At 39.4% G+C, this 16,245-nt stretch overlaps 1 long non-coding RNA gene across 1 annotated transcript; it reads left to right on the top strand.

Moving 5' to 3' along the window:
• Positions 1-6,344: 6,344 nt before the first annotated feature.
• On the top strand, positions 6,345-8,143 carry LOC149306878 (uncharacterized). Its single transcript, XR_016282281.1, has 3 exons — positions 6,345-6,424; positions 7,029-7,154; positions 7,988-8,143. It is a non-coding gene; the product is annotated as an uncharacterized LOC149306878 (long non-coding RNA).
• Positions 8,144-16,245: the final 8,102 nt, after the last annotated feature.

Here is a 16,245-nt window from a genome sequence, read left to right as displayed (position 1 = left end):
ACTGCAAGCCAGTGAAGGCAGGACAGGAAATCCAACATATCAACATGTGCTGCTCAAAAGATTTATGCAATGCTCCACGGGGCATTTCAGGGTGAGGAAGGGCTCATTGCACCTTGTTGCTTTTCTGGAAGCTGAACACTTGGAAGTCCCACTGAGTCTATGCCATCTGAGTTGTTGCTTCTCCCCCTGCACTGGAAATATATCTCTCACCGTCTTTCTTATGTAAAGATAAACTACCCAAGGATAAATCAGATCACTGTGACAGAGGCAAAGATTTACCAAAAAATGTCTAAATTAGATGAAGACTTCCTTCCTCCCATGGACCAGCATAGAAAACTGTCTCTGCAACAGTCTGCTGTGACATTCCTCAAATGCAGCTGAAGAAATGGATTGTAGTCTGCAAAAATTCATGCAAAGATAAACTAGTGTCGCAGGACAGAGTTCCACAGCATCTGCTGAAATTCCCACTTCTGTACAACCATTAAAGTAATAGGAGTCCTGCCCTTTATTTTACTTGGGATTATCTTGTAATTGTTCACATTCTTGATTTCAGATTATTAATTTGTCTTGGTTCCCATTCCATTGTTACAATTATTTCTTTAATAGCTTAATGTGTTGAATCATGGTTGCAATGAAACAGTCATGTCAGTCATTAGGTTTCACCCATTCTTTCATCCTTCACTGAACTCTTTGACAAACTAAAATTGATGTGAGATTATCTGATATTTTAATTTATCTCTTTTCTGTATTCTAAGGTTATCAATAGCAATAGCAGCTTCATTTATATACCGCTTCATAGCGGATAAGTTGTCATTTTACCATTTTGGAAAATGGAAAGATGGAAGGATTTAAAAAGAAACTATTGAACAAATATACAAAAGCAATTGATTTTGTATGTAGTGAGGCCTATCTGCTTATTCTTTTAGAAGTAGGCATTTGTGTACATCAGTTATTTGTGTTCATCAGTTATTTGTGTACATCGTTTTGTTTCCAAAATCCTTTCATTTTTATCCGTGAAGATTTTATTCGGTCCAGTATTCATTCGTTTTGGGTGGAATATTATGGTTTAATAAAAAATTTTATCTGGTCTACCTGTGTATGTGTATTCAGGTTACCTGTCGACTTATAACAACCCGATGTATTTCAAATGGTTTTCTTAGGCAAGGAATACTCAAGAGTTGGCTTTGTCAGTTCCTTCCTCTGAAATATAGCCTGCAGCAGCCAGTATTCATTGGCAATCTCCCCTCCAGGATGACTCTGCATTGCATACATTTCATTAATAAGAGTACGCCAGATTTCATCTAGTACACTGTTAATATTCTTTTTTTACATTTTTATTCATTTTATATATTATATTTTATATTATTATATTTATTATATTCATCTTTATGCTGCCTTTCTGTCAGAAAGTGAGCCAAGGTGTCCCACAAATAAAGCCAATAAGAAACTTTACAGTAACAATTTAAAAGACAATTAAAATCAACTAGATAAAAAACAACAACATTAAATTATGAAAGTATTCATTACGCATTACAAAATATTTGTGTCATCATTCACACTCCTTGTCCATTATTCTTTCTTTGGGGAGATATTCATGTATATTAAGTAATCCTTAGTAGCTGGGACTCTGTCCAAGAATCTCCTGGGGAGAGAACTGGGGTGTTAATGCTTGGATGTCTCTCATTCATGGAGTCACTTGAAAATAACAAAACCAACAAATCCAGGCTCTACTTAGGTTGCATGTGGAAAGCCTTGGCCCATCTCTCTCATCCTCTTCAAATGGCATGATTGTTATTTACCAAATATAGGGCTAGGTGAAGTGCATAAGGATCACTTATTTTATGTAGCTTGGTCTTGAAGGAGAGATATGAGAAGAAAGGAAACTGGTTCCAGCTTACAGGATTTTTATTATTCCAATGCCCAGGGTTTTTCAGTCACCAAAACTTGTGTTCAAACAAGAGACTTTCTCCCACTCTGCTTGCAAACTCCCTAAGAAAGCAGATACAGTGGTCATACCAACCAGCGTCAGTATAGTACTGCTATAGCTTAGCGATTGCAAAAATTTTTGTTAGCACAGCAAATAACTTCTTCGGTAATATATGTAGTTGCCATTGATGCTGGGAAAGATCTGCATTTCTTGCGACAGCCCATTTTGGAGGAAATAGGACTCATTCCTGTAGAGAAAGAGAAATTATTTTTTCCTAAGGAGCTGTAAGTTCATGGAAAGGCCTTCTCCACATCCCTCATTCTAATAATGCCGCCACACTATCTAAAGCCCTTCTAAGATTCCTATGGGAGCAAACTGTTTGTTCCTTTAGGTTTACATAATCACAATATTAAACATCAATACAAAATATGAAAATACTTTTACTCTCAAAGTGGAGAAAAATGTTTCTGGGATGGAGTGGCCACTTCTGTATTGAAAAAAGGAGGAGAGAAAGAAAAGGTCATCCTCATAATCATCAAGAAAAGGAGACTGGTTTGCATCAAATTTGCAAAGGCAAATTTATGTGTAGAGATCTGTAATTGTCCAGTTCCAAATTTAGAAGTAATTTTGTTTGAAACTGGGGCGTTAGCATGTACTCTGTTTGGAATCAGCTTAATAGCCTATTTTATCTGTTACATTACATCTTCACTGTTTTATTTTCTACAACTCTAGATGTTTTAATTTAATGACTAACAAGGAAAGCTGCCCATGCTTGACCACACAAAACCCCAAAGACCAACACAACCACTTGTCCTGTATAGTAATCATCTTGAGACCCAAGTAGTAAATCCAAGGAGGGACATTAAGGATAAATGGTCCAGGTGAGCAATAGGAGCCCAAGGGTTGAAAATCACTCACCATAATAAAGTGTTTCCTTATAGCATAAAGCCCCTCCACGGGCTTTACAAGACCACCGTGGCTTCTGACAATGTTTGCCTGGAAGCTGTAAATCACAGGTGGCACATAAGATGCCATCGGCTCAAAGAAAAAAGAGAAAGAGAGTGCAAACATGAAATGAATTGGGACAAAAGGATGAAAAGCTATCTATAATCTGGCCCCACCTTGTTATGATGTATGAAGACAAAAGTACTGACTTTCTAAGTGCCTTTCTGTGAACCGATCTTCATATTGTCAGCATCAGAACTGTTAATTTTGTCTTAATATTTGATGGGGTGAAGGAGGCAAAGCGTGTAGTGAATGAAGAATCCATACAAATCAATGGTGAAGATGCACACTCTTCTCTCTTCTTTTGGTAATGCTTAAATACGGGGCAGAAAAATCAAGGCACATGGAAACGAAGATGCTTAAAAGTGGAGGGGAGGCATTTGACACTGGAACACAGAATGAAGAAGAGCGGAAGGGAGTAAAAGACAGAGCTGACCTTCATAGGATCTAACGCAATTCTTCTCTTCTTAAGCAACTTGATTTTTTCATTCTTGAGTATACAGCAAACAGGTCAAAACATCTCTTTAGTTAGAAACAGAAATGTCTCTTCAAAAGCTGAATACTGCCCTTCCTCCTCAACACATACACCTGCTAAGGACTTGGCCTCAGACTGGTAAATTGTTGCTCCCTTCAGAGACTTACCCAGCCCAATATGTAAGAGCATCCAGAATCCAAGACATAGAAGTTTTATCATGTTGCTTTGTGTGCCTTGTGTCCAGACGTGTGAATTTATACCAGGTGTGGGATACACCTCTGACTGCCAACACGAGATAACTCATTCAGCAGCGAGTAGATGAAAAGAGTCGAGTACATCATGCTGGTCTTGTTCTGATGTTCTCTGATGTTCTTTTATCAAGTACCCATCTTTCAATATGACTGAGAACATCAAACAGGCCTTTGGCATAAGGTGACTTAGCACCTTCTCATATATTTCATTCTGTGCAGATGTAGAGATGTATCCACATTATTTTGGCAGAAGTGGCATCTTGGAAGAGTACAATCTTTGCCTTTCAGCAGGTGCTGAATCTTTCTAGTTCCTTTGCATAGTCCAGTTCCAGCTCCTTTTATTGGGCCACATTAAGAAGTGGCATCTTGGTGAGTCTGAATCAGAACAACTGTGCAAATGTGTTGCCTTCTTATTTCTCCTTCTTGTTTCTTGACTGCAGTCTCCATTCTTTTCAATGTTTGATCCTATATATGGGAATTCTTTAACTATTTCAATTTCCTTGTTGTCTAGATTGAATTTGTGTATTTCTTCTATGGTCTTTATTTTTGTTTTCTTTATGTTCAGTCCAGCATCAGACCTGCCTTTGCACTTTCGTCTTTGACCTTTCGTCTTCTGCTAATAATATGGTGTTGTCCACATATCTTAGGTTCTTAATGTTGCTTCTTCCTATCTTAACTCCTCCATTTTCTGATTCTAATTCTGCTTTTCTTATGATGCTTTCAGCATATAAGTTAAACAAGTAAGGTGACAGGATGCAGCCTTGCCTGATCCTTTGCCTATTGGGAACCACTCTGTTTCCCCGAATTCTGTTCTGATGGTGGCCTCTTGTCCTTGGTATAGGACTATCAGATGTAGTGATTTAAAATTATTTTAATGTATTATTTGTGTATCTTTTTAATTCCATTGTTTTTAATGTTGTAAGCTGCCCTGAGTCCCAGTCCTGGGAAAAGGGTGGGATATTAGGCATATTTCTTTTTGTAGAAACTACACCTGGCCAATCTCTGCTTCATTAAAGGAGGTGGAGAATGGATTGCCATGTACCTGCCTGGAGGATAATTTGCTGTTGAGTAGGATATGTTCTTCTCCATGGCTATGCCTGGAGGATGAGATTTAAATTAATCCTCATCATTTCAGCTGTGCAAGTTATCACAGTCTCTTTGCAAACTGCTTGCCAGTACCAAAGCATTTAAATGCATTATTGATCTTTTCTTAGAATGGGATCATGGTTTGTTTTTTTCCTTCTGAACTCTTTGTTCTTGTGTCATGGCCAGCCAAGATCAGCTCTCGGAGGATGAGGAGGAGGATGAGCCTCCTCCAGAGCAAGGGCTGATTGAGGCAACGCCAGTTGCTGATCCTGCTCTGCCAGGTCCCAGCTGTGCTCTTCCAGCCCCAGAGGAGGAGGTCCAACCAGGTCCTAGTGCTGAAGAGAGGCCTCCTATGGTACCACAGCCTAGTGGTGACTCTGGAGACGAAGCTTGCCTGCAGGTGCCTTCTTACCAAGAGAGAAGGGCCGAGAGTGCTTGCAGGCGCAGATCAAAGAGGATTGCCGAGAGGCAATTAGCCAACCAGCCTCAGGTGGCACGAGGGAGAGTTTCCCTTACTTAAGTGGGAGAGAGACTGTTGCTGGTTGCTAGAGTTTATTGCATGATCCCTTGGCGTGATTGCTGCTGGCACTAGCTCCTCGCATCTTGATTCCTTGTTACCTTGACCTCGGACCGGACCTTCGTTATCTCCTGGCTGTTTTGACCTCGGACTGTTTGACCACGCTGTTTCCCGGTATCCTGACTTCGGCTTGACTCTTGGAACGTTCGGACTTCTGGAATCCTGACCTCGGCTTGTATTCTCGGACTGCTCTCAGTTTGCTTCCTTGCAAAGTCTGCTTTACTTTCACTGGGCTGAAGGTACTGTTATCAGCACTTGTCAGTGTTTGCTGGCAGCATTCCTGGACATCTTGTGACAAGACCCTGTTCTTCTGCATAAGCTGGTAGTTAACTAAAAACAGAAAAGAAGGGATGCGTACAACTCTGCTTTTCAGCTTCTTGGCACTGATCTGTTCTTTCCTGTGTGAGTACCATAAAACAATGTGGAAATGGAATACTGGGCATGGAAGTGACTCATTTTGTCACAGGCCTGTCTAGAGTAGAGTTCAGAGATGGCAGAATTTGCTGATGATATAAAATTATTTAAGGTGGTGAGAACCAAAATGGCTTGTGGAGAGCTCCAAAAGGACTCTAACAAACTGGGAGAAAGGGCAGAAAAATATGACACTTTGTGTTATCACTTGATGGAGTGCATGCCACAGAGGATGCAGTTATGTTCAAGTGCTGATGATAGTCTTCTTGTGAAGGATCTGCCAAAGTCTGCCTGGACTTTGAGATCCAAAGGATATACCCTTCTTTCAGTTCCAGTACCTTCCCAATAGCTAGTCCTAAACTAAGATGTTTATCACACTATACTCTTAAAGTGCTACTATTCCACTTTGACTCCTCTAGCTGCCTCCTGTTGCATTCAGGGATTGGCAGTTTTAAGGAGGAGTATTTAGAATTCTCAGAATTCTAAATACCCCTCCTTAAAACTGCCAATCCCAGAATGCAACAGGAGACAGCTAGAGGAGTCAAAGTGGAATAGTAGCACTTTAAGAGTATAGTGTGATAAACATCTATGACACTTCCTCCTCAGGGAGTACAGAATAGATCTCTCCTTGCTCTTTGTATTCAGACACAGCTTTTAAAACTGAAGTCTTTTAAGCATTGGGATGTAAGATGGTATGGTATTTTAAATTGCACTGTTTCAATTGCTTGTTATGTTTAGAATTACTTTAACATGATTAATAGTTAAATTTCTTCTTCATCTGAGCCTTTGGAAGTGGTTATGGCTGAACTGTACAAATATAAAAAGAGCATTGTTACACATGATTACATGAGAATTGTTTCTTTTTAAAGGGCTGCTTCTGGGATCTGTAATCAAAACCAATTTAGAGCCAGCATTATAATGTGTTTTGGCACTTGACACCAGGATTCAAATCCCCAGCCAGCCATAGAAGCCCATCTTGGCAAGTTAATAATATAATAGATTAATAATATAATAAAACTTTTATTTATATCCTGCTTATTTGTAAGAAACAATAAAAGCGGCTTCCAACAATTAAAATAATACAGATATATAGAAATAGTAATAATACATATATATATACACACACACACACCCTCTTAAAAAATATAGTCATCTCCTTTATAATTAGAGCAAGAGATGTGCAATTACCATATCCTTTCTCACTTACCAGTTTACAATAAATTATGATATGATTGTGAAGGGCTATTTCTCGACTTGGCTTTAATTGACGCTTGGTTCCTTGTCCCCTTCATGAAGCCACAGCTGAAGCTCTTAAATGCCGTGTCTGCTCTGAACACAATCTGCTTTGGGGCTGCATCAGAGGAGCAGACTATTGCTATGCTTTACCTGGACAACAGTGCAGAACTACCAAAATCATGAGAAGTAAGTTAATACAATGCATGTGTCTTTGTTCCTCTCTCTAAAGCTGTCTCAAACATTGTAGTTAACATATTTCAAACATATAAAAGCATCACCCATGTTTATGTGTATATAACTATTAATCTAACCAACACACTATGTTATCTGTTCATTAAACCCATATCACTACTTTTATATTTTCCCCAAAATGTCACAACCCAGTTCTGCATATCATATCAACTAATAGGAATCTTGTACCACATCATCATAAATCTGTATCTCTGTATAACACTATATTATGTCTGGCATGCATATGTCAGACAACCTGGCAACAGTTCTATACTCAGCACCAAACTATCAGGTTTGGATCAAATGCCTCAGTTAGCACATATATCATGGCACAAATATCTCAGTTAATACACCCGAGGTAAACCCTACATCCTTCCATCCTTGTCATCCTACAACATGTTTATATACAGCAAACCTCCAAGTCATACCTTCCAATTGAAATCATTCATATATATTACACATCACAGTTGGATCAAACACATGATACAAAGCAGGATTCCTCAGCATAATCTACCATGCCAGGATTAGCCCAATCCTGACAACATGCCATCTCTTTACCTCTTTGAACACTTGTCAGCCTATTCTCTAGATGAAATTTTAAGACAAATTACTTTTTCTTTCTTATACATCTGGTCATGTGAAAAAGGTGCTAAATCAAATTATTATATTTTTATTTATATGGTTGGTCCAAGTGTAATGAAATGTGCATTGAAAGTTAATTTGGATAGGCTAATTTAATATACATAACATTTTAACTGCTTTGTTTTAATTTTATTCCTCCACTCCAGAAAGACGAAAACCTTATCGAACCAAAGGATGCACCCTGCAGGGGGAAAGATGCAATGTGACAGAAAACATTGAAGGTTTTGGCATTGTCAGAAGGAAATGTTGCCACAATAAAAGGCTCTGTAATGTTCACTTATGACATGCAATAAAATAATTGATTGAAGAGGAAGAAAAGAAATATAAAGCATGGTGTTTGCAACAGGTAAAACCTGTAGTCTGCAGTGGCCAAAAAAATGTGGCTTCTGAAACCTTTGAAGGCAGGGTGTTTAGATGAAACACGAGGCGAAAGCAGGTGCAAAGCAAAACGAAGCTGAGCTCTCGGGCTAAAAACCAGAGCATAAAGAAACTGTGATACTCTGACTGGCTGAAAAGAGGGAGAGGGGTCTCCTGATCATCTGCAGAGAAAGCTGACCATATGGGGACTGGGGAGAGGCCACCATGCAGCAGGAACTCCAGAAATCTTACCAGAATATCGAGACATTTGAAAAGATAGCAGAAGCAATGAGGGCCAAGGGCCACCACCACACGGCTCACAAATGCAGGATAAAAAGCAAATCCTTCAGAGGCCAGTCCCAAAAGGTTTTTGACCACAACACATGCAGTGCCCAGGATGCAGCCACTATGCTCCTTTACAAGGAGCTCCATGTCTTCCTTCGTGGAGATGCCCCAAGCAAGTGGCCAGCAGCACCAAAATGAGGAAAGACCTTGTTGTAGCATGTAGGGTAGCAGAAACTACCCTATGTAGTAGTAGTAGTAGTAGGCGGCTGAGCAGATGGACAGGGAAAACTGGGCCAATACCAGTTTTTACCAAAGTGGGTGGAAACCCGGCTCTCTGCATGGCCCACTCCAAAAGCAGGTCAAACAAACATGGGCAGTCTGCACCAGACTGAAGCAATTGTGGTGTTTAGCTGGGACACTGTAATATCTTTTTGCTTCACCTCCTGGATACGTTTACATGATGGCATGGATGCAGAAGCCGGAAAAAATACCCGAGCATCTAATAATTTCACCCACAATGTATTCTGTAAGACAGGACTGTTTAATGCTACAGTCTCAGAAAAGCTAACCTCCATCTGCATCAGTCCAAATCTTTCTTGATAAGGTTTAGCATGTTCAGTGTATTCTGATAGCAGTTCTAAGATCTGATTTTTCATAGTATTTGTTGGTAATCTATTCAATGGCAAGTTGGCATCCCATGGCTTTTTATTTGCAATCAAAATCAAGCGTCTTATAGGAAACACTGAGAACAAAAATTCAAAAGGCTGCATTCAAATTTCAACATCGAAATCTAAATTTTAAAATGTGAAAGAGGTTTGAGTGTGGAAAGATGTTGATTCTTCACTTCAGTTTCACTCTTAATGTTCTATATCCCCAAAAGAAAAATGACACAAAGGACTGAGTGAATTAGTACCATAGCTTTAATAAATAAATAATATGAATTATGATGAAACTCAGGTCATGGTATTTGGAAAATGTGCTGAAAAACACATCTGGCATTTGGGTGAAAATATTATAAAACAGGTGAAAACATTTAAATATTTAGGTTTGGTTTACTCATACACAGTCTCCTGGAAAGAACAAATGTTAAATATTAAAGAACAATCATAGATCAGCAAAAGTAATTTTGAAGTTTGCTGCAACTAAAGGAGGTAATTTAGTAAACCCTGCCCTAACTGTGTACAAAGCCAAAACAATGGCACAATTCCTTTATGCGGCTGAAGTCTGGGGCACCTCAAGCACCTCGAGTATTTCAAGTTTGGAACCCACCCAGAATTATTTCTTGAGGACGTTGTTAGGTCTTCCTAAGGACCTAAGCATGCTGACACCTTCTTCTTCTTGGCCACATAGAAGAAGAAGAAGGGCTAAAGTAACATGAAAGTATCATCATCCCACAGTACTCTTCTTTCCTGGAAGTATACTATCCCAGACTCCTGGGATAGCCTTTGGGTCTTGGTCCCATTTATTGATTGAAACAATAAAGTGATAGTATGTGACTCTTTCTGCTCTATTGCACTAGTACTAGTAATTAACTGGAAAATCTTGTTTAGACATGGGCTATCCATATTCTTCATAACTGCTAAATGATGCCTACCAAGAATGAAGGGTCACATTGTACCTTTCTATGATTGCCTTCCTGTCTATAGAAGCTTAACTCCACCTTCAACTTTCTCCATAAATGACTTTTTAGTGGCATGATAGACACCACATAGTCTTTTCTCTACTCTTGTTTTCTACAATTCTGTGAACACGAATCAAACTATTAATTATTTGGGGAAACAAACATGAACAAGATTCTCCTTCTGAGCATCTCTGTCATGCTTGGGTCTCTTCTGGGTGAGTAGCAGAAAGGGAAGATTAGAGGGGCCCTGTGTGTGAGGATGAAACATTTGTTTTTCAATGCTACCCATTAAATAGCTCTAAAGTTAATCTTTCCTTATGCGTGTGAGGGGGTTTGTCAGTGATTCTTACATCCGTGGGATGCAAAGGCACCACTAAAAGAGTCCTAAGATTGACCTTCCAAAGTGATCAATTGCTGGGTATATAGTTAATTGTGAAAGGTTCATGGACATACATTAGGGAAAAAATTGGCTACTAGATGATGATTTGAGATGATGAAATAAAGAGTACAGGATTAGATTTGAGGTGGTGAAATTAAAAGAGATTTGTAAATTTTGTGAACCTCAGTTCTGTGATTTAAAGCCGGAGTTGTTGGCTAAATGTACAAATTGAGATGGCAGTCAAAAACTCAGGACTCTTTAGGTAAATATGGCTGCAAAGGTAGACATATTAATGTGTTGCAGCAGGACAAAGAAATGAATTTTGTGTTTCTCATATTAATCATGGCAGAAGCTTCCATAGACTGCAGACAACTTCATACATTGCTACACCTGCAATGAATGTCATGTCTCCTGTCCTACCAACCAAAGGCCTAACTAGTACAGATTCTCTTTGCACAGTGGCCAGCCCAATGCATACAGGAAAACCCAAAATCAGGACAAAGGGGTAATAGAAGAGTCCTTATGGCGCAGTGGTTCAATGCCTGTGTTGCAGCCACTCACTCAAAACCATAAGGCTGTGAGTTCAATACCAGCAAAAGGGCTCAAGCTTGACTCAGGCTTGCATCCTTCTAAGGTCACTAAAATGAGTTCCCAGATTGTTGGGGGCAGTTAGCTTACAGCTTAGTTTAGACACTTTTTGTTCAGTATGAAGCGGTATGTAAATGAAGCTGTTTGTTAGTAGCACTTTCCTGTTAATCTTGCCCAACAAGGGCTACTCAGCTTCTCATACTGAAAGCAATATACTGAAGCCATATAGAGTTTGTGAAGGCAGAAAAGAAAATCGATTTTTTAAAGCAGTATTGGAAAATGTCAGATTATATTTAATTATAACAAAAACGCTCTCTGGATATTTTTGCATTTCAACAGTTCATGCTCTCAACTGCCATGTTTGTAAAAAATACCTTCCAGGCAGTGGATGTCTTCGTGGAAAATCATATTGTGATGCTCCACCAGGAAAACAATGCAAGATAGTATTTGTTACAAATGGTACGTTTGATTCAAAGTTCCCCTTTTCCCGTGTTAACTTTACATGTTGCTGCTGTTTACACACTTGTTATAATACACCACGTTAGTATAATTCTGGACTCATGCATTACCAGTCTTTTCCCTGGTGCTAATGGTGGCAACCATATTAACCTATGACTGAGTAGTTTTTCTTTTAAAAAACATGCAGGGGTAGCTGTGTTGGCCATTTAGTAAATTCAAACAAAAAATCCAACAAACAGTGATACCTTTTTTGGGCTACGTGGCCAAGTTCTAGAAGAGTTTCTTCCTGACGTTTCACCAGCATTTGTTCGGTCAGACAACTTCTGACCAAACATTTAATGCTTCTTGGCACTGAATGGGCATAGCTTGGCGCCGCAGAATGGAACGGGGCCATTTTGAGGACAATTTGCTGTGCGATAAAATCCATTTTCCCCCGGTTGTGCCCCCTTCCCATTCCCATTAGAGGAAATTAATGTGTGCAATAATGTTTGATGTTCCTTTGTTGCCTGTTTTATTGAATCATTTCCTGTATTGCTATGTCCTCCCTCCAGTCCATCTCCCCTGATCCAGGCCTCGGAAGTAGAGAAGAACTGTTGGCCCTCATCCCCTTCCCCTTCTCCATTTGTGTCATGTCTTTTTAGATTGTAAGCCTTAGGGCAGGGAACCGTCCAATTAAAAATATTGTATGTACAGCGCTGTGTAAATTTACAGCACTTTATAAATAAAGGTTAATAATAATAATAATAATAATAATAATAACCTTCACAGTGTGCCTCCATCTTTCCCACTTAATGGTAGTTACAATGTGGCCCTTCAGACCCGTTATTTCAGAAGCCTAAAGTGATCCCCCATCCTGCCACATACCCAAATAACCTTCACTGCTGCCAATAGTATACTGCATAGCCCAAAATAAATATTGTCAGGTTTAGGAAAACAGGGAAGAATTACTTTATGAGTGTATAGATGAGTGTATAGACATTATTAGGATATGTGTCTATCTAGCTTTTCCTTTTTTCTACAGGCAATGGAAAGGAATTTGAGAGGAGAGGCTGCAGCAAGGGACCACACGAGTGTAACCGAACAGTATTCACTTTAGGTACAACTGTATCAACAACATGCTGTGAAGACCGGGACTTATGCAATGAATATTAAACATAATCCACATCAGCATCAGTATGAATATGTAACCAATATTCAAGCTTTCCAGATCTCTACCCATTTTCTCCCCAAGTGTTCAAAGTCTGGCATTCCATTTAAATATTATTGTTTTGGGTGGCTCATAATTTACCCATGAATGCCTTTTCCCTCCCCATTCCTGTGAGTGGGAAATTGTAAAGGAGCTTCTGCTGGGCAAAAGAAGGGGTCCCAAGAGGAGCCACTTCTGTTCCAAGAATGTGTAGTAGGAGAAAGACCTTTCCTTTTGTGTAAAGAGTTGGGGCACAGGGCTGAGATGGCACAGGGATGGCACCTCTCAACACACGAAAGATGTGTCAGGGTCACTCTCAAGAGCTGATTTAGCATCCATACACCTTTGCACCAATGCAGATCTGGCTTGATGTTCTTTCAATAAACATGTGCTATGTACATTCAATCCTTTGTGTCATATTTCTTTTGAGGATATGGAACATCAAGAATGAAACTGAAGTGAAGTATCAACATCTTTCCACACTCAAACATCTTTCACATTTTATAATTTAGATTGCAATGTTGAAATTTGAATGCAACCTTTTGAATTTTTGTCCTCTGTGTTTCCTATGAGACTCCTAATTTTGAATGCAAATAAAATGCAAATTTAAATGCAAGATTAATTAGTACTCTTTACATTTTTTCCCAAAGGTAGAAACAGCATCTCATAAAAGATTCTGTATTATTGTAAACCAAAAGTGAATAAAAACAAACTGCAGCCTAAATCACATTATTAATACTTACTGGAATAGATCTATTCAATCAATCAATCAAATTTACCAATGTTTTGGATACTATTCAACAACTTTTTATATGGGTGTACCTTGGTACTAATCAATCGCTTTCTGGCCCACATGAACTATTCAATATATCCAGCTGTGTTGCTCTGCCCTGAGAATCCGGCAAAATGTTCATGTGAATCACTTCACTTTCACAAATATCATAGTTCCAGAGGATACTTATTTCAAGAACAAGGATCAGAAGCTGCAGTGGGTCTGGAAGTGGTCCAGGTTCTGGTTCTCAAAAATGTTTTTATTTATGTATTCATTTTTTTTCAATGTGCAAACCTAACAGTCTACTGAATATAGATCCAGGTGTAGCATGCAAGTATTGCAGTGCCAGTGGAAACCTAGTTTTAGATGGCTAAGTACAGAATCCTGACTTTCTTGCTTACAAGTTAGAACTGATGAAACTCAGACCATGTCATGCCTTCCCCTCAGATACATCCATTTCAGCATTTCCCTCTTCAGACCAATCCCATCTATTTTGTCAATCCTCTTTATCTTATGTCATTAAACCACAAATCCCTGTGATGAAATCAGTCATTGGTAAAAAGATATGCAATATACGCTGGTGTAGTTGTGTTGTCATATCGTCTCTGCTTTATGGTGCCACTGATTAAAGCATTGGTCTATGGCTTTGGAGACTAGGATTTGGTTCTCCACTTGGCTAATGAAATCATGGAAACAGACTGGTAAAACTGGAATGACTGGAAATGCTAGGTCTTTCCTAGTCCCTTGACAGTCACTACAATGAAAGGCAGCATCTATAGTGCAATTGAGTTTTATTCTATCTTCCATCTAGTCAGTTAAAGGGGAGAACTTTGAACTTTGCCAAGAAGTAAGTATTGGGGAGGATTTGGGAAGATTTGTGTATGATTTTTCAGGCATTTTTTGCCTGAAAATTACCCTTTTTTTGGACATCCAGAAAGAGTCAAATGGGCTTCAGAAGCTATTTAAAAAGGCATGCGATTCTAGGATGCATCAATAGAGGTACAGTGTCCAGATCAAGGGAAGTCATAGTGCCACTTTATTCTGCTTTGGTCAGGCCTCACCTGGAATATTGTGTTCAGTTCTGGGCACCACAATTCAAAAAGGATGTGGAGAAACTGGAGCATGTCCAAAGGAGGGCACCAAAAATGGCGAAGGGTCTGGAAACCATGCCATATGAGGAGAGATTTAGGGAGCTGGGTATGTTCAGCCTGGAGAAGAAATGGTTAAGAGGTGATATGGTAGACCTGTTTAAGCATTTGAAGGGGTGTCATATTGAGGATGGAGCAGGCTTGTTTCCTGCTATCCCAAAGTAGGACCCGTAGCAATGGATTCAAACTGGAGGACTCCTGTGCGATTATTCTCTAAGCCTTTGGGTATTGGTCCCATTTATTGGCTGAAACAATACAGTGATAGGAATTGACTCTTTCTGATCTATTGTGCTAGTACTAATAATTAACCGGAAAATCTTGTTAGTTGCTAAATGATGCCTACAAAGTATGAAGGGTCATATAGTATGTTTTTATGGTCACATTGGGTCACATTGTACCTATGAAGGGTTACATTGTACCTTTCTATGATTGCCTTCCTGTCTATAGAGGCTTAACTCCACCTTCAACTTTCTCCATAAATGACTTTTTAGTGGCATGATAGAGACCACATAATCTTTTCTCTACTCTTGTTTTCAACAATTCTATTAACAGGATTCAAACTATTAATTATTTGAGGAAACAAACATGAACAAGATTCTCCTTCTGAGCATCTCTATCATGCTTGGTTCTCTTCTGGGTGAGTAGCAGAAAAGGAAGATTGTGTGTGAGGACGAAATATTTGTTTGTCAGTAGTATCCATTAAATAGCTCTAAAGTTAACCTTTCCTTATGTGCGTGAGAAGGTTTGGCTATGAACAAGTAGGGATTGCCAGTGATTCTTACATCTAAAAGAGTCCTAAGATTGATCTTCTGAAGTGATCAATTTCTGGGTATATAGTTAATTGTGAAAAGTTTGTGTACATACATTAGGGGGGAAAATGGTTACTAGATGATGATTTGAGATGATGAAATAAAAGAGTACAGGATTAGAGTTGAGGTGGAGAAATTAAATGCGATTTGTAAAGCCTCTTATTTATTGAATTTTTTGAACCCCAGTTCTATGATTTAACACTGGAGCTGTTGGCAAAATGTACAAATCAGGGTGGCAGACAGAAACTTAGCACTCTTTAAAGTATACATAGGCCTGGTACATACCTCCGGGAAAGGGCTGGGTGGCGGAAACCTGTTTTGCTGCAGAGGGACACCACAGCAGCTAAACAACCTGGAGTCCCTATGACCCCAAAAGAACCCAGAAAACCCATGTTCTTTTTGCAACGCCGCTGGTGCATCACAAGTGCGCCATTGGTGCACTTATGACGTAAGGGACATGCAGCGACACGTATACACTGCGCGTCCCTTACATCAAAATGGTGGTGCCTGTGTGGACAGAATGGCACCATGATGCTGCCATCGATACATCATAGGGTTCGGGAGCATGTGGTTAATGTGCACTCCTGAACCCTAGTATCAGCACCACTACACGTCTTTTGGCCCGTCTGTACCAGGCCATACTTAAGTAAAATATGGATGCAAACATAAACATATTAATGTGTTGCTGCGAAATAAACAAATGAATCTGGTGTTTCTGGTGTTAATCATGGCATAAGCTTCCATAAACTGCAGACAACTTCATACATTGCTGCTCCTGAAATGCATGTCATGTCTCCTGT

Source organism: Sceloporus occidentalis, unplaced genomic scaffold (genome assembly GCF_023333645.1).
Source record: "Sceloporus occidentalis isolate IW3139 unplaced genomic scaffold, rSceOcc1.0.p SCAF_9, whole genome shotgun sequence".
Taxonomy (NCBI): Eukaryota; Metazoa; Chordata; class Lepidosauria; order Squamata; family Phrynosomatidae; genus Sceloporus; species Sceloporus occidentalis.
This window is presented reverse-complemented; position numbering and strand designations above follow the sequence as displayed.